Raw genomic sequence first — 19,037 nt, 5'->3', positions numbered from 1 at the left:
GTGAACACTATGAAATTAGCCTAAATACTAGCTGCTCAAAAGTTTAAGACCACACTGAAACAAAGCGTTAATCGGAAAACACGTAACGAAATTTAGTCATTTGTGCTCAAGCATTAGCGTTGTCGACATCTCCCACTGACAAAATGTTTTTAATTCGTGCAATGTGATATTGTCCTCCCACTGACAAAATGTTTTTAATTCGTGCAATGTGATGTTGTCCTCCCACTGACAAAATGTTTTTAATTCCTGCAATGTGATGTTGTCCTCCCACTGACAAAATGTTTTTAATTCCTGCAATGTGATGTTGTCCTCCCACTGACATCATGTTTTTAATTCCTGCAATGTGATGTTGTCCTCCCACTGACATCATGTTTTTAATTCCTGCAATGATGTTGTCCTCCCACTGACATCATGTTTTTAATTCCTGCAATGTGATGTTGTCCTCCCACTGACATCATGTTTTTAATTCCTGCAATGTGATGTTGTCCTCCCACTGACATCATGTTTTTAATTCCTGCAATGTGATGTTGTCCTCCCACTGACATCATGTTTTTAATTCGTGCAATGTGATGTTGTCCTCCCACTGACATCATGTTTTTAATTCCTGCAATGTGATGTTGTCCTCCCACTGACATCATGTTTTTAATTCCTGCAATGTGATGTCCTTCATTATTTTATATCAGTTTTAGCATGAAATAACTTTTTGTTAGAGCATGCAATAATTTTTAATTTTATTTATTTTTGGTTTTATGTATTTACAATTTGTCTTTTATGTAGGTTCTGTAGAAATTTTCAATGATTTTGGAAATATAAAAAAATAAATAATCAAATTGGTAGAAACTCTCTGTTGAAACTTTCTTTATACAAGAAAACTAAAGGATAACAATTTTTTTTCAATGTTTGTGAATTGAAATCTTTCTGTCAGAAGTGAGTAGCAATGATAATCACCAATATCACAGTAGGAAGGCTGGGTGAGAAATGTGAGAGGATATAAGTATGTCAGAAATACATTTTCAGTTTAGGAAATTATTCACTTTGATATCTTACCTCTACTCACAAAATAGCTAAAATCCCACACTGAACTGCTACAAGGCTGGTGAACAAATAATCCCCCCTTTAGGAAGTGATTAAAGAGAGACAAGAGTTGTGGAACAAAAAAAAAAAAAAATCACACCACAGCAAAAGCCTACATCACCTATGACCCACGTATACACTTTGCTCTTTTGTGACTGTGTCAAAAACATAAAATCAGAAAAAAATGAAGCAATCCCACAATACATGTTATTTATTAATGAGACACCTTGATACCCTAGAAGCTAGGGTACAACAGACTGTAGTGGTAGTTCAACCTCATTCAAAATCTGGTTGCATATGGAATTGTACATCAGTTTCACAATACACAGAAAATCACCTACTTTTTCACCTTAAAACATGAACTAGTAAGGAAAATGAGCTTTCATATCAAAATCTGTCTCCATTTGTGAACACTGTACATTTCCAACCCATTCAACACCTGATTCACAACAAACTGACATCCATGGATGGTAGAAAGGTGGAAAGCCCTGACAAGATAACATCTCTTGTTAAAAGCCTGGAAAAACTGGGAATGTTTCTACCTGTTTGTGGTAGGAGAAGAGTAGTCAACCATAAAACATCTAACTACAACCAACACCAGATCCAGCAGAAGGTAGAAACGGATTGTAAATGTGGGATGCATCTCCAGTCCAAAACCTAGCAGCAATGAACATTTTTCATCCTTTCCACAGTAAGAGGACAATAAGAACATGCAGGGACATCCTTAGCTGTACCATATCCAACCAGCATCTGATCCACCCACGAACCACGTCTACAGAACAGCAGGTAGGAGGAATGTCTCAACCTGGATGACAAACATGCCAGAGTGCCTCAAATAAAAACTTACAGTATATGGAATCATACATCAAGTACATAGTAGGAATGGTGTCACACCATTTACACACACAGAATGTCATGATGCATTACTCAGAAGAACAGGCCTCCATGATCTATTACCCCAGAAGCTAAAAGCTGGTAAGTGGCAAGTACTCCCCTACTCCACGAAAAGAGGGGGGGGGAATGCACTGGCGAGTATAGAGTGCCATATCACTGGAGACAATGCAACAGGTGACCCCATATCCTATTCTGAAAAGCAGAGCTACCAGAACAAAGGTGTCAATCAACCAACATCCAGTGGCATCTAGAAGAGTACATCAGGTCTGTGACAGGAAGACTCTCAACACCACAAAGCATCAAGTATGGGCAGCATTCCATGTTTGCTTTACTCATGTCTGTCCACAAGTGGTTTGTCTGGGATGAACATATTTACAAAGCAAAGACTATAAGAGAGAACTAATGGCAGTCCTATTTAACACCCTATCTCTGTGTATGCATAACCTAATCCTGCAAAGTAACTGTTTCAGCATATACAGCATATATAACAACTGAACAGCTACACACAACTAACACCTGGCAGCATCTGGAATCGTATATCAGGTCCGCAGTAGAAAGAGCTACAACATAACTGACATTGAGTATGGTCACAGGATGGACAGTATGGATTTCCAATATATATACTTTTTAAGCACCACTCATCATCATATGGAATCCATAATGAACTAGAAAAAGACACCTGTAAAGAAAGAAAGAACAAATACATAACACCTCAGTGTGTAAGATTGTGACTTGAGGTACACAAAAACTCACTGAGCAAAAAGCAGCAACATTATTTAAATAATGTAAAACAAAAGTAAGAGAATAGTCCACATGCCAACCCCAATGATGACCTTCAAAAGATGGAAATGGGAAACCAGGGGCATGATGAGGGTGAGAGGTTTCATGAGAAGATACCCTAAAAAAGGTAACACTGAAATGAAAGGAAATACACAGGAAAAGGGTAATGGAAGAGAGGTCCCAGAATGTAGAAGAATTCCAAAGAATAAACAAATGGTTACAGAAGGAAAACATGTTAGGAAACAGTGTGAGTGAGATACCATCAGAAGGCCCAGATCAGACACATGAGGCAGTCAAGATCAGACGTCATAAATGTGGAAACTGGAGGATAATGAAATGGATGAAAAAGTGTAATTACCCTCCCTAACAGCAGAAGGCTTGGGCAATAATGGTCAGTGAAGACAAACACATAGGGACTGTGGAACAGCAAACAACGAGCATCAATCTCAAAGATCTCAGATCACAGCTGGTCACAGTCTAATAATATGAAGAAGAGGTATTTTAGGAAAACATGACACAGGGAAAACAAAGACAAAGATTCAAATGCAAAATGAGCAAAAGCATAAAGGACAACACTGAGATTCCAGTCCAGGGGAAACAAAGGACAGGGAGGACAAAACTTATGTAGGAGATTATAAGACAGGCATTCTCAGTAAATCTGAATGTGCAAATAATGCAGCTCAAAAGTCAGCAACTGAGACAACTTACAGTACTCTATTAAAGGGCTAAATTGAAAATCCAGTCAACCATGGTGGGGAAGGTTGTGAAGGACACTATCCCTAGCATAGTGACCAGTAGCAAAAAGTATACCATTTGCACTGATAAACTGCCAAGGAAAGACATACAGGGCAGGCAATCAGTGAGAGAACATACCTAAAAAAAAAGACTTTCTATTGAGAAACTGAGCAAAAGCCTCACAAAGCTAAAGGATTGGATAGGGTGAATAATGCATGCCTGACTAAGAAACATGGGAGACAATGGCAAAACAAGGGGAGGTGACACTGAAAGCTTGCACAGAAGTGGAAACCATATTTGCATATGCCAAAACAGAACCATCAGAGTGATCAGAATCAATAAAAAGACCCTGGGAAGTAAACAAAAAGAATGATATGCATACAAATAATATCTTTTTCATTTTTGTTTTGACTGAGAGTATCTAAAGCTTCTTCCAAAAGATAAGGAATGGGAGACTAAAGAGAAGTTGTGCATAAACAATTGTGGCAAAAGCATCCATAATTGGAATACTCCAATGAGCAAACAACTCCCAAAATAACTGTGGATCTAACAACCACTCTATCAAGAAAATCTTCTAATGGCAAGATAACCAGTCTGTGACCAGATTTGAGGCACCTAGAATATGACATGCTAACAATCTGATGTGATGACTGAGGGCTCAGTAGAGGAGATTCAACATTCAGAAACCTCCTTTCCTGGTGATATAAGACACTGCTATAGAATTGTCAGTGTACCATAACCAAACACCCTAGCATCTGACAAGAAATGAAACAACACAATGAAATTCCAGCAACTCCAAGATATTGATACATAGGTATGATTTGGCCAGTGTCCAATGACTTGAAGCCTCCTGAGCATTGAGATGTACACCCCAGTACAAAGTGGAAATATCTGTAAAAAGACGAGAATCCAGTATGGGAGGTGGAAGAGGAACTATGATGGTAGTATTGGTCCAAACCAAACATCAAGCAAAACTGACTTGTAGATGGTGAGACAAGGTAATAGGATCATTTAAAGGATCCTAAATGAGGTTCTATTGATTAAGTAAAATCCACTGAATGTGACATACTAATCTCCAATCAAAGTAGATCTATAAACTGCTGAACATGAACCCCAGCATCAGGGAAGGGAGGGAACACTAAATATTAGCCAAGATACTTCACCTAGGAAGGCAGGGTTGAGAATCACATGAAACAGGAAATAAGGATAACACAGTACAAACCTGATTCATTAACCTCATAAAGATGCCTGGTCAGGTCCCTCAGTATCACTCTTGACTAAAAGCATTTGCGGTGGAGGAATTCTTGTCCTCCCTGTCACACACCCTAGAAGAAGACATAGCAGGATAAGCCTCATGTGATGGTGAAGGTTGTGTGAATGTAGACAATTTTTGTCAATTGGGAACTCAGTAGTAACAACTGTGGTAGTTATAACTACCTGAAACTGCAAGTGCATTGTAGCAATTCCAAACTTTAAGGGAAAAAAAATGAAAATGTAAGAGTTGGAAAAAGCAAACTTTTACAATTAAAAAAATTATGTAGTACAAAGGAAAGTGTTGACAAAGTTGTGAGCAAAAACCAGCACATTTGTATAGTACTACCACCAACAGAGAAATGATTAACAATTGCAAATATGGAGAGAGTGCTGGTAATAATAGAGGTGCATCATGCTCCTACTAGCAGGGAACTGCTGCATAATGAGTTACATGTGGATATACAGAAATAAGAGATGGAAGGCTAGTGGCAAGCATTTCAAATTTGCACTGGTAGAAAGTAGTATTACTCAAGAAAAGTTTTTTTTATGAAAGAAGGTACAATATTGTATCTGAAATGCACTTCTACTTAATTCAAAAGGATGTACTCCACACTGTTTTTGAATTCAGTTTATAATATAATAATTATGTAATATGCTATGGTTAGTACTCATTGGCCTTCTAGTAGAATTATGGGGCTTTCAGTAGTCAAAATATTGTTTATAACTCAAAAATAAGTTTTATTAAATGAAGTTTTACTCCATAAAGTTTAGTAGTCTATAAAATAATAAGCATAAGAACAGCAATAATCATCTAAAAATATAAGCCAAATTATTTTACAGATTACATACAATCAGTGATTCACACTGGCCAAGCATAACTGTCATTTTTATCTGTACATACTTGTATCTGCAAAACTGTATGTAAACATTTTCTATAAATTATATATAGTTTTAACACTCGTGGAGCTTGTTAACCATAAGTAAAGAATCACAAGCGACATGTACAGACAAAAGTATTACACAGCTATGATTTCAACAAAGCCAAACAAAGATGTTTATCACAAAATGCTGATATACACAGAAAATGTTTATATATGTTTTAAATACCTGAAACAAGTCTGTATGTATTTAATATAAACATTTATTAAAAAGTGCCAGTAGGTGTAGGTACTTCTCTATATGATGCTTCTACCTTGAATGTTGTTACATAACAGTAGTCATCATATAATCACTACAATAGACTACAGGACTATATGTGTATCAGGCTACATCTAGTTATTGTACCACCTTCTGCAACTTCATCTGATCAATCCAAGATCCATTGTTTGCATCTAGCCTATGTTTTCTAATGATAGTCACTGATAGTAAATTATCCTGTTCAGGTCTGGTTAACTGTACTAATGGTCTGAAAGTGAGTCCATATGGTGCTGACAACACTTTGTGCCTACTAACTTGTATTTGATTAGCTTCTAGCTGAAGTATTACTATGCCATCAGTCTTTGTTGTTGCATTGCCATATCATGCTACAAACCTGAAGGATAGCTTTACACACAGTTTTGTTTCCAAACTGTTAACTAAGAACACACATATCACTGAACTGTGCAGATCATATGGCTGATCACAAGATACTTAGTTTTGCACAAAATGATCTTACGAGTGTCATGTTACTTTATACCAGCTGCTATGCATCATCATAGCTGGAATATAGAAACTAAGTTTGTCTCTTATTTGTTTTAATCAGCATATCTGTTCTCTGGCAGAGTTACAATATAGGACTTTCAGATGCAGCTTCCCCTTTTGGCAACCTCACAAGAGGTAGTATGAAGGTCCCAAGCAATGAAATAGATTTATTTTTGTGGTGCCAAAACCGGACACACTGGAAGTGCATGGCAGAAATATGTCACAAAATAACACTGGAACCTTAAGCAAAATAACTCATGTGAATCTAGATTGATAAAACTAACTGAAAACAAATGTTCAAAAGCATCTTCCAAAACACGGCCTGAACAAAATGCCTAACATATAACAAGTGGAAATATGTTATCACATTACATGATGCATACATCTCATTAAATGAACAATATATCATCAATTTGCTTTAAAGTAGTGAAGTTATATATGTAGGTAAATGAAGTAAAAAACACAGTAAACTCAAATTCATAAGCTAAAACTTCAGTTTTAAATAAAATAGCTTTTTCTGTTAGAATTTGCTGTCCAATTTATCACAGTCCTATTGGAGACTGCATTTTAAGAATGGTATGAAACATGTTGGGAAATTCATGATGATGAAAAACCCATTTGAAGTAAAACTGTATCTCAAGATGGCTGGTATGGGTATTAACACTTAGTAATAAAGCAGAGAACCCGAAGATGATCTAAGAATGTCAAAACATTGTTCTCTGCTTCATTAGTAAGTGTTAATACCCGTACCAGCCATTCTGAGGTATATGTGGGAAATATTTTTCAATGGTTTTGTGATAGTTGCAGGCTATAATATAGCACCTGGATAGTAAAGTAAAACACTCGCATGAATTCTGCACTCTATCAGACTAACAACACCACACCAGCAAGAATGCCATCTTTGTAATTTGTACCATCAAAAAAAGCATCCAGCTAAACATCAAGATACAGGCACACACAGATTTGTACTATACCTTTAATAATGGCTTCTGTGTATTTTGATTGCTCAAATATACCCTCAGTAGACACAGCCTACCAAAAAATTTGAAAAGTGTAGAGAGAATAACTTAACACTGGCCTTCTAGTGTTGCACAAGAGCACTGGTCTATAACGAGAACCATCACAAATGACACCAACAGTGGCAGAAGGGGCTTTATAAATATATACCCATCTATACTGATTCACTAAAGCATTACTTCTGGATCTGTCACCTATTCAAATCATTTTAATAATGGGGTAGTTGTAAATTAGTTTATTTTGGTCTACTAATAGAAAAAGTCAAATATGGATGTGATACATGCAGGAATCAGTGAAGATTTAAAGTGACTGCAACATCATTATCAAACAAATGGACAATAATTGTAAATACAATAGTTTTATTTTCTATAATTATTCTTTAACTACATATGTACAGTAGGAAAGTTCTCAGGCCATTAACATTTTCTAAGCCTGAAAATATTCTGAAGATGCTCACTTTCTGACAGAACAGTTAACCAATACCTTAAAACTAAAAAGGTTTAACATGCATTCAGAGAGCTATCATTCCTCCATGTAATAACACACACTGCACTAGTCTATGCTGATAACAAACATCTGACCACACTTCTCAACCAACATGAGGTACACACTCCTCTTACTCGCTTTGTGTAAACTAAAAGCTCATTCTTGAAGATACAAACAGACAAACCAGTAGAGAGGAAGTAGTGGGTAATTCTGTAAAGAGGTGCTTTTATATCTGAAATACATTTTAGGTGGAGAAAAAGTTACTTTCAGACTAATGTACTCACCCCTCCATAGAAAATTTACTTAAAATCCCAAGATACAAAGACAGTGGATGAGGCAGTGTGATAAAATAAATTAAAAAGATGAGCTCCTTTATGAAAATAGGGACAAAAAAATGAAATCTTGGAGTGTGCATCTCCCACTAGGAAGAGAGGGCTTAATGGTAGCACCAACCAGCAGGAGGTGGCATTCAAAACAATATCCCTCCCACTGTTTTAATAAAGTAATTGCACCTTTTGTAAATAAGCCACAAACTGACACAGAAAATTTTCCAAATATTTTCCTGTTTCTTGTGTTTTACCATTCATCTCAAACTTCACTCATGCTATCAATAAGATCTGGATAAAAACAGTCAAGAGAGTAGAAAATTGACTACAACACTGTAAGTACAACTTACATTTTTACCTAAAAAACAGTAGATCAACTGCAATCCAATAATGATAATGATACTTAGAAGATGTGTGCAACCAAATTTACAGATCATACAAGCTGCTGTATTGATGAGACAAACAGACAACTTTCTACTCATTTACAGTAATTTAAAATCTCTGTCTCCTGTTTTCTGAACAAATGCCAAGGAACAATCATTCTTTTGATTCTTCTAAGGTAAAAGTCCTTAGCAGAGAAGACAAGATTAACAGACAAGAAATAAAAGAAGCCCTTTTAATTAAAAAAAAAACAACATAACCTTATTCTTAACACATAAAGATTGTAATTTATATTAATTTTCATTGCAACCTTTTCTTTATACAGAATAGATTTCAGTACTTAAACCCCAGCCTAAAAGCTTTATTTATATAATCCTAAATTTGATAGTTCAGTGATAAATTACTTTAAGTTTGCAACTGCTTAATCCTATATTTATAGTTTATTGTTATTGATTCTCAAGTGATTCCTTTTTGTAAATTAATTTAGCCTCAGTTCTTGTATCTCACCTGATGATGCCAGGAAAACCTGATGAAATGTTGTGAACAAAAAAAACAAAAGTTTTACTATGTACAACTAATAAAAACATTGTGTGAAATTAAAAAAAAAAGTTTTTCTAATATTTAAAAACCTGATCACTCTCCTGAAAACCAAAGTTTTGTGAAGTAAGGAGCATTCTAAAAATAAAATCAGCTTGTCCCAGTGAAACCAAAGTGTGTGAAAAGCATTTGGAGAAAAAATATTTGAGAAACGTCTCATCATAAACTTGCAAAAGATGTGAAAACAAAACTGAAGATTCAGTCATGAAGAAGGACCAGACAAAGAGAATTAATTTGAAATGTCTTAATTAGTTCTATACGAACAGGAGAACAAAAAAGAGAACTGACAGGAAAATGACTGGAGATAATTGCAATACCTACTCAGTCATTGTAGGAATATTTTACTCTCAAAAATGCAGGTGAAAGCAGAAGTGAAATGAAGATTTAAACAGCTTTGATTAAGAAAATGACTGACTGACTGGTGTCAATGAGCCATCCACTTGCATAGATAAGCTGCAAGTATAAATGACCTATAATAGTGAAAACTGGCCACCATGCAAGAAAAGTTTACCCATCTTACAAAGTAACCAAGTGGATTTTTATTTTAATATACCTCTGCTTTCTTATATTTAGCCATTTTTCATTTCAATGAGCTAACATATCCTTATACCTATAGAATAATTTTCAATAAGCCTCTTATAACACCCTAACAAATGCTTTCTGAACATCCAGCTACATCAAATGTACACCTTACCCTCATCTTGAAAGAATGTCAAAAGATTAGTAAGGCAAGATTTTCCCTTAGTGAAAAACCATGTTGCCTCTCCAACAAAATTTTAAATTTTCTTAAATGAATTTGCAAAGCATCTTTAACCACTTCAAAACTTTTTCCATCATTTATATAACACGAATAGTCTAATTTTACCTGGACAATTTTTAGTACCTTTTTTAAGGGAGTTATATTAACTAACTTCCAATCCTCTAATATTTTCCCATTATTAAAGGATATCAAAAAAATATTAGTGACTTCCACATCCAATCCTTAACCTCCTTTGAAAATCTTCAGACAATACTCTGCTTTAACATTCTTTAAACTTTCCAATTTCTTCTTAACAAACTCATATGTGATCATCTTGTTTGACCTTGTTTCCATCTTGCAACTGAACAAGTTGAAGAATATTGCTTGAATCTTCATTAGTAGAAATCAAGGAAAATTTATGAAACTTTGAAACAGCTATTTGTGAGGTAATTGATATTTATCTGTATTTCTAACTGTCAGAATCAATCTTGTAAAACATTTAGAGCAAGCAGTGAATAAAAAGTAGAACTTAATCAAGAAACCATCTTATAAACATCAGATACGAGACTACCTTTATCATCCCTCAAAGGCCCTATTCCCATCCTAACATTTTTTTACCCTTACTGTATTAAATGAAATTCTTACCATTAGTTTTTACACTTGCAACCAAATTTATACCTTTTTTTTGACTGCCTAATGTCTGTTTGACCAACTCTCTTGATCTTCTATAATTCAAGTCTTCTGTCACGGCAATCAGTGCATAAACTTAAATTTACAATATGTATTTCTTTAATTTTAACCCTTACACTGTTTGTTACCCAACCTCATCTTTTAATCTCAGCCACCATTTCATTTTTCTAGAAAGAATATGCCTGTCTAATATTTCAAAAATGTGTTTTGAAACAAGTCTTCATCTGTGATCAACATTTAATTCAGCAGCCCAATTAACAATGGATAATTTTTGTCATATCTGTTCAAAATATGTTTTCCTTTTAATCTATAACCAACGTATTACTATTCTTATCTCCATATGCTATAAAACATTATACCTAATGTATCATCAATGTTTCCCAATTTCATACTTTTCAACCAAATCTATGTTGGAAATGAAAATAATCTTAAATCAAAAATCCCTAACAAACACCCTGACCAACTGGTGAAGAAAATTGTCAATGAAATGTCTCATTATTTGACCAAAATGTTTCCCATCTATATGCCTGAAATTAATATACCACCTAATTATGACTCCATTAACAGCTGAAATTTTAATATCACTGAAATATTGCAAATTACTTTCATCATGTGATGGTCTGAAAGAAAAAACAACATCCAACTAAAAGCTCTCTCTTCCTGCATCCAATAACAGTAACCACACAATTATGAAAGATAACCTCTAGTCACCTTACATTTAAGCCTAACTGGCCTAGCAAAATGCAATTTAAATTATTAACTATTGAAGTTTGAATAGCATTCTTAATTAAAACGTAAAGAAAATTTTAAATTTGCATATATAGCACTTTTATGTTGCTCCATTTTTAAAACAGGCAATGACATGAAAGCACTCAAATTTAAGAGACCATAGCTGTGACTACAAGTGAAAAAAACCTATACTGATACCCCTTCCAACCATTTCATTTCTAGCATATGTTTAACAATAACAGTACAGACTATATCAGAGGAAGAGATCATTTAGTCATAATTTATTTAATCTTTAAACAAAAATACAACTTTTTATTCTACCACTATTTCCCACTTATAATAGGAAATTGAAGTTTTTCACTTGTCTTACTAAACCTGAAGTTGCTGAATTTATTAGGTCTGAAGACAGTGTTAACAGTTCTGTACTTCTGTACCTGGTGTTAAAAAATATTTGCAATATTTCTTAACTACAGTTGATTAATGTTTCTAAGTAATAATACTTTTGACCTCAGAATGGGTTTTCGTCTATATTATGTTAATCATGTAATTTAACTTATAAAAATCTTATACATTACTTTACATTTACTATAAATTATAATTAAAAGTCATCTATCAAATACTTGGATGACTTATTAATTGAAGCGAGTCATTTTGTGTTACTTCAACTTCCTCAATACAGTTAAAATACCTAAAATGTTAATATCAGTGACAAATTTTACTAATTAAGGCCCTAAACATAATTCATAATAAATATGAAAAGACAAGAGCTGGTACACTGGCCTCTGAGGTGTTCCATAACTAACAAGAAACCAATTTGACTGGACTCCATTAACATTTTACCTTCTATGATCTAAACATCCTATAAAACAATTCAATTAACAATATTCTCTAATTTCTATTATACTGAAATGATTTTCTATTCTAAGCAATTAAAGATAACAGTATGGAATATTGATAATACTTAATATAATTCTATAATATTAATAAAAAGGCTATATATCTTACTTCTTCAGTTAACTAGGGTATTTCTTACCTCAGTTCCAAATTAATTATATTTGTCATCCCGTTTTTGTACTTGAAATTTGAAGTCGTACTTTTACTTTATACTTTAGTTGTAACTTAGAAGATGTAGTGGCTGTTTACAATTCCACAATCAGGCCCATTGAATTCATAATACTTTTTGTTTCATCCTTGTCTAAAGTGTCTTCCACAGCAAATAACCAGTCACTGGACGTATTGTAACTTAATACGTTATTATTAGTAGTAATAACTATAAACCAATTTGGCGAAACATTTTTTCGTATTGTACAGTAGTTAGTACTGTTTATTTGGGGTCTTACTCTCTTGTACGGTGGTACTGCTAGACGCTGGCACACAGTGACAGTGGAAAGTTTAAACAAGTTGAAAATTAATTTATTAAACGTTACGGCCCAACTGTTATTAATATTAAACAAATTTCAAATATTTCCTTAAAACTTGCCTTTAATTATTAGCTATCAAATAAAACTTATTAAAGGTATAATATTCTAAAACAAATCCACTACACTTATTTATTCCATATTGCCAACAGTCAGCACATTTCAGACAATGTACTGCCAACTCACAAACTCACTCCATTAACTTCTTGCGTCGGCCGTGACGACTTACACGTCACAAATAACGGAAGTAGGATCGGACACCTTGAGGGTTATAAAAGAAACACATAATTTTAAAATATTGTTACAAGTTATGTCGTTGTTTTTCAATTTAGATACGTTCACGAGTTTAATTAGCAGCTTAACTTCTTAAATGTTCTTGAAAGCTTAGGAAATGTTTTGAATGATGTGAAACGTGAATTCATGAGATTAGAAGTTTAATTAGTGACTCTTACAGGATTTATTGTTGAGTTAGCAAGCATGTGACTCTTAAGCTTTATACTAAGGAATACGGGTAAGATATCATGATTTGAATTATTAATATAATTTGATGGGAAGAACTTTAGAATTGTTATGGAAAATATAATTTTGGTGTTTTCTCTGACCAATCTCTTAAGCCACCGAAGCTAGTGGTAGAGCAAATATGATTTAGGTTGTATATCGTGTCTACAGAAATATAGAATACAAGCTTAAAGATGTTATGATTTCGTTGTATACGTCATAAGTTTAATATTGTATTCAGTTCTCAGTTCGTTATCTGATGAAGGACACTGAATCCCTGAAATGTTTCAGAGGATGGCTATTGAGATGATACCTAGAATGGAAAGGTATAATCTCTGAAATTGTTTTCTCTTGGGAAAAAAACAACAAAAAAGAGAGAGAGAGTTAGAGAAAATGCGATTGAGGCGTTTAAGAATGTTAAATAAAAATGATACTGTTAATGCATAATATTTTTTCGTATTTCATGTTAACGATGGTGGGACGAGAATAATACCATAAGAGTCATTTTCAGCTAAGACATGGTGTTTGACGTTAGGAATGAATTGCCATCAAATGTGGTGGATGCAATTCATTTATGAGAATTTATGATACTATGTAACTTGTAGGCGTGTAAATAAAATATTTTCATATTTCTTTAGAGGACAAGACTTTGTTTTAGTTTATTACCGAATAATCCAATAAAAGAAACCATTATAGCAGTAGTGTCTGGGATGAAATTATTTTCGCAAAAATAAGATAAAGTCTGTTTGGAATTAAAGCTACACAATTGGCTAGCTGTGCTCTGCTATACCATTTCTGGACCTGAAATTTAGGGTGCTCTGGCAGTGCTGCAGCTAATTGTCTCCCTAACATTGGAGTAAGAGATATTCCATACTTAACATCAGGACTAGAAGGTACCAAGAGTGACTTACACTTGCCCTAACATCATCTGGTGAATTTTTCTGTCCAAAAGGCAGTTAAAATGTTCATCATTGGGATGACACTGTACAGTATGTTATACTCAAAAGAAGAACTGGCTGGGGCTGGATAAACTCCAACAGAAATTTGACAGTTCTCTTTTACATAAGATAGCTCTGGATGTCACTGGTCCACCCCAGAGACTTAAAGAGGATATTGCCACATACTGTGGCCATTGGTTACTTCTTCAAGTGTACCAGAATTTATCATTTACACAACTTGCTGACACATACTATCATAGCCTCATTAGCAGAAAGCTAGAGAGCATCATTCAGAGTATTGAATATGATTCACACAGACAATGGGCTAAGTTCAACATTAGTTGTGCACTAAGTTGCATAAAGTGTTGACTGTGGTGAAGACATGCATTTCACATTATTATCTCTGCCTAATGGCTTAGCAGAATGGAAAGTACAAACTTCTAAGTGGATGTTTGTTTAGTGTGATGCAACTGACTGAGACAAACACTTGCCATACTTAATAAAATGCACAGTTGTGGAACAGATATATCAGTGAGCTGTTTGCTGAACCTGCTCACATTCAGACAGGAGGTGTGACACCCCATGGACACAATGTACAGTTCTCCACCACCAGAAGAAGTTCCAGTGTACCCCCAAAGAGTGATTAAGGTCACGAGTTTGCTTGACAATGACTCAAAAAGGCAAATGATACATAATGTATAGTACATACCCAAATATTTGAGTGAGGAGCTGTGTCAGTTTACAGACTGCCAAAGAAATAAGTAGAGATTCATTACATGCTGAAAAGTAAATAGAAAGTGGGGATACACAGTTGAAATGGCATGCATTTATTTATTGTATTCCATCATCTTTCTTCTTAATTTTCAATGAGGAATTAACCTCTCATATAGAAAACAGTTTTGTACAAACAAGTAAGCACTTCACTCCTTGCATAGGAAATTAATTTTTTTTTTCTGAGTAGCAGCTGTTTGCTGCCACAGAACACAGTACTTTGATCTTTATTGGTAGTAAGTTGAAACCTATAAATTATAAAACAAGGTAATTGACCTTCAAATCATGAATTGTTTTGTTCAATTTTATAAGTGAAACTGATTTGACAGGTGATTCTGATCAGTTTTCCTAAACCCATTTCATCAATACTTAATCTGCCCCACTTAACTCATTAAACTTTATCTTATTTTTGTGTAACTGTTATTTATTAAGCATGAAGCTACACAATATTGGAAAGACATTAGTTCTTCTGTTACCATAATATGTGAGATTATGTATGAGGATATATATGATGAAGCCCTTAATTGTATCACTTTATCACACAATGCTGCTGGAAGGTGTATAGGTTCAATCACTGTTGACAAAAAAATTTCACTGATCATACAATTTCAAAATAGTCTGAACTTCATTATACAATGTAATGACACCACAGATGTTTCAAATGTAATTCAGCTTCTATTACAAAGAGGAAGCGTGTGCAATAAGCTTCTGTTTTGTCAAGTACTGAGACAGTTGCAGGAGATGCCATCTTTTCTCTTCTTCACAAGTTTTTCACCACAAGCAATATTTCTTGGGTTGTGTTAGGGTATGCAATGGTGGGAAAGCTACATTTATGAAAAACAAATAAAGATCTATAGCCAAAAAAAATACTCTTTTCTCAGGTGTAATATTTATACACCATATTACACAGAGGAAAGCACTAGCTACAAAGAAATTGCAGCTAAAAACAAACAAGAGTGCTATAAGATGCTTCAACTATTGTGAACAGAAACTTTATCTCATTTATTGTGAAGAAATGTGAATTGTGTACAACAAGCATTTACTGCACAGACATATTTGCTGATTGTACTTGCAGGAAGATACGTAGTTGCACAGAGCAGCTTAAAGATGAACTTTGTATTATTTGTTAGAGTATAACCCCACACTAGTACTGCATTTTATGACTTAAAAGTTTATTCTACTACTGTGCTACCTGGCTGATATTTTTAATAAACTCAACTGTAAGGTCAGAGTAACAACATTCTGCAGCTGAGTGACAAAGTGTCAACATTTTGCAAAAAGAAAAAACTTGTGCCATGAAAAACCAGTCTGAGGATGGAAATTTTTCGTTGGTTTAGTGAATTCTTGAAAGAAAATGACTTACATAAGGCATTACTTGTGATGTTGTTTACATTCATGTTGTAAAAATTCATTGTAAATTTCTGGGTCAATTTCAAGAGTCAATAGAGAGTTAAATAAATCTTATTTGTGACACTGTTTTTATTCATTTCTTTAAAATTCACTGTCAATTTGCAGATAAATTTTGAGAATCAACAGAAGAATATGAGTGGATTCAGCATTAATTTAATGGTAGCTTAAGAAAAACTCAATCCTACTGGACCCAGGCATTGTCCACATAACCAGCTGGTAGGATATGAAAGTAGCTGGGTCATAGTATGATGTACATATTCAAGTTGACTTGTGGGAGTAGTAATTGGTAGTATGGCCATAGATAGCTCGTCAAATGGAAACGTGTGGAGGGTAGAGAATTGAGAAATTCTCAATTTCCTCAGTCACAAATTGTATGAGAGGGGATATACGTGCATACACACTAAGCCTGTGGACATATTGTTTGACCAGTGCCTCATTCATTGTTGTAAACCTGTGTTATGACTCCCTTTGACTTATACAGTTGGCTAAATATTTGACCAATTAGAACTCAGACAACCTTTAAATTTGAAACTGAACTTTTAGTATCTAAGGTCAAATTCCTTCTTTATTCAGTCTTTGTTGCTCAACCTTAAAAGTTACTCTGTACTGAATGGCATCTTAGAGGTACAGAACTTAATTTCTTCTTTCCAATTTTACTTCATTGGATCTGACTGAAAAAATGTATTATTATTCAATTTTTGTAGTCTCCCCACACTTCTACATAATGCCCAGGACTTCTCGTACAGTGATGAGGCACAAGGCTGCAGTGATTGAGAATATTAGGCTCTCACTGATCATAAATAAGCCAGTGGATGAACACATACAGGTAAGTCTAACATAGAAGTGTTCTCCATGTCACTGAATGGCCTAACACTGATGTTTTCTTAGGCTGACCAGTCTGCAGTGAAAAAGAATTGATCAGGAGCTGCTGAGAGGTATGAGGACATCCATAGCTTGGATTCACCAAAAATAAAGTTACCAACTATAAGGAGATCAAACCTCCACTTAGGATGGTTCTGTTTCCAGTGCCAACGACGGAAGTGAAAGTTAAAAGAGGAATACAGAGACCTTCCATGACCAGTGAGGTTTGAGGCAAGGTTGGCCATAGTAAAACAGTCAAGCAAAGAAGGGCCATTGTGTCCAGACCAAGAATAGCACCAGTAGGCCAGACAGCTTGTTCACTAGTCCCAGCAGTGATTGAAAGAACCTCCAATTTTGCAAAAGTTACTCTACTGTTGTTGAGGCTCTAATGGCAAAAAAGCTACAGGAGACATCCCTAAAGTGGCCAAGAGTGGACCTTCCCACAACACCAGATCCCAGTATTTAAGTTCCATTGTGAAAAGATAGCTATTGAATGGACAGAAGCCTAGGCTCAATACATATGAGAAAATCAACTGTGGTGAAGGGCCACTGCTCCACTGATATAGAAGAAAGTGGTTTATTGATGCAAGATAAATTTTCCAATGGTAAACAAAATCTAGAAAGAACCTGTGCAGACGTCACAACATCCTTGGTAGCGAAATGGAAGGTGCATGTGATACTGGAAACCTCAATGCCTTATCTAAGGGTCAGTGTATTTATTGTATCAACTAAATGTTAAATAATTTTAAGCATATGGATATTGTGTAAATTGTTTGGTTTGTTTGAATTTCACACAAAGCTACACAAGGGCTATCTGCACTAGCCATTCCTAATTTACCAGTGTAAGACTAGAGGGAAGGCAGCTAGTCATCACCACCCACTGCCAACTCTTGGGCTACTCTTTTACCAATGAATAGTGAGTTAACCATCACATTATAATGCCCCATGGTCAAAAGAGTGAGTATGTTTAGCGTGATGGGGACTTAAACTTGTGACCCTCAGATTACAAATCGAGTGCCTTAACTATCTGTTCATGCTGGGCCCTTTATTGTGTAGACAGTAGGAGAATTTGGTGTTGTGTATGTATGTTTTTTCTCTATTGTATATATAAAAGAGCAAAGAATTGACATCCATTATTTTGATATACTAATGTGCATGTTTTATCGGGAGATAGTAAAGCTCTGGTTCAATATTTTGTTTTACTTAAAGTTAAGGACTTGTATTTCAATATATATTTTTTAAAAGATGTATTTCATTTTAAGGTTGTTTTTTTTTAATTTTGTGTTCCATTATACATATATATATATTCAAGGTGTTTATTATTAGACTGCCTCTATCTTCAGAGGAGACAACTCTAAATTATTTTTGAAGCTATTTAATACATATATCAATGTCAAAGTACTTTAATTGTATTTTTCTTTTCCTTTCCCATATTTTAATCATCAATGTTTTGTGTTACTTTTTACACTCTTAAAGTGCAAATATATCTTTTCACATTGTCTTTCATTTACTTATCAATACAAATGTGTAACCTTGCACTGGCTTATTTGAATCTTCACTGTTACAGGGCCTTTTTGCATGATCCCATTACAAAGTACTAATGAAATTAGCAGCATTTTATTTTATAAGTTGTTTCAAAAGCTGTTTCCTTTTCAAACTTTATAAGGTAAAAGATTATCATAACTAAGAGACATCATTATTAACTAGCTATGATATAAATACATTTTCATATTTGAAATAATCAAGTGACTACAGCTTA

The 19,037-nt window shown here is 34.4% G+C and overlaps 1 protein-coding gene across 9 annotated transcripts in view; it reads right to left on the bottom strand.

Annotated features, from left to right (window-relative positions):
• Nucleotides 1–13,055, bottom strand: part of LOC143238727 (homeodomain-interacting protein kinase 2-like) — a 123,882-nt gene extending 110,827 nt beyond the window's left edge. For 5 of the 9 annotated variants that reach the window (XM_076479227.1, XM_076479213.1, XM_076479221.1 and 2 more), the window contains exon 1: nt 12,416–13,050. The gene's annotated coding sequence lies outside the window, so the exon portion shown is untranslated. Of the gene's footprint in view, nt 1–12,415 lie in introns of all 9 variants that reach the window. The other 4 variants (XM_076479218.1, XM_076479220.1, XM_076479228.1 and 1 more) reach the window with 3 other exon arrangements.
• Between the last annotated feature and the right edge of the window lie 5,982 nt (nt 13,056–19,037).

The sequence above is a fragment of the Tachypleus tridentatus genome, chromosome 13 (assembly GCF_004210375.1).
Source record: "Tachypleus tridentatus isolate NWPU-2018 chromosome 13, ASM421037v1, whole genome shotgun sequence".
NCBI lineage: Eukaryota > Metazoa > Arthropoda > Merostomata > Xiphosura > Limulidae > Tachypleus > Tachypleus tridentatus.
Note: the sequence above shows the minus strand (reverse complement) of the source record. Positions and strands in the feature narration are given on the sequence as shown.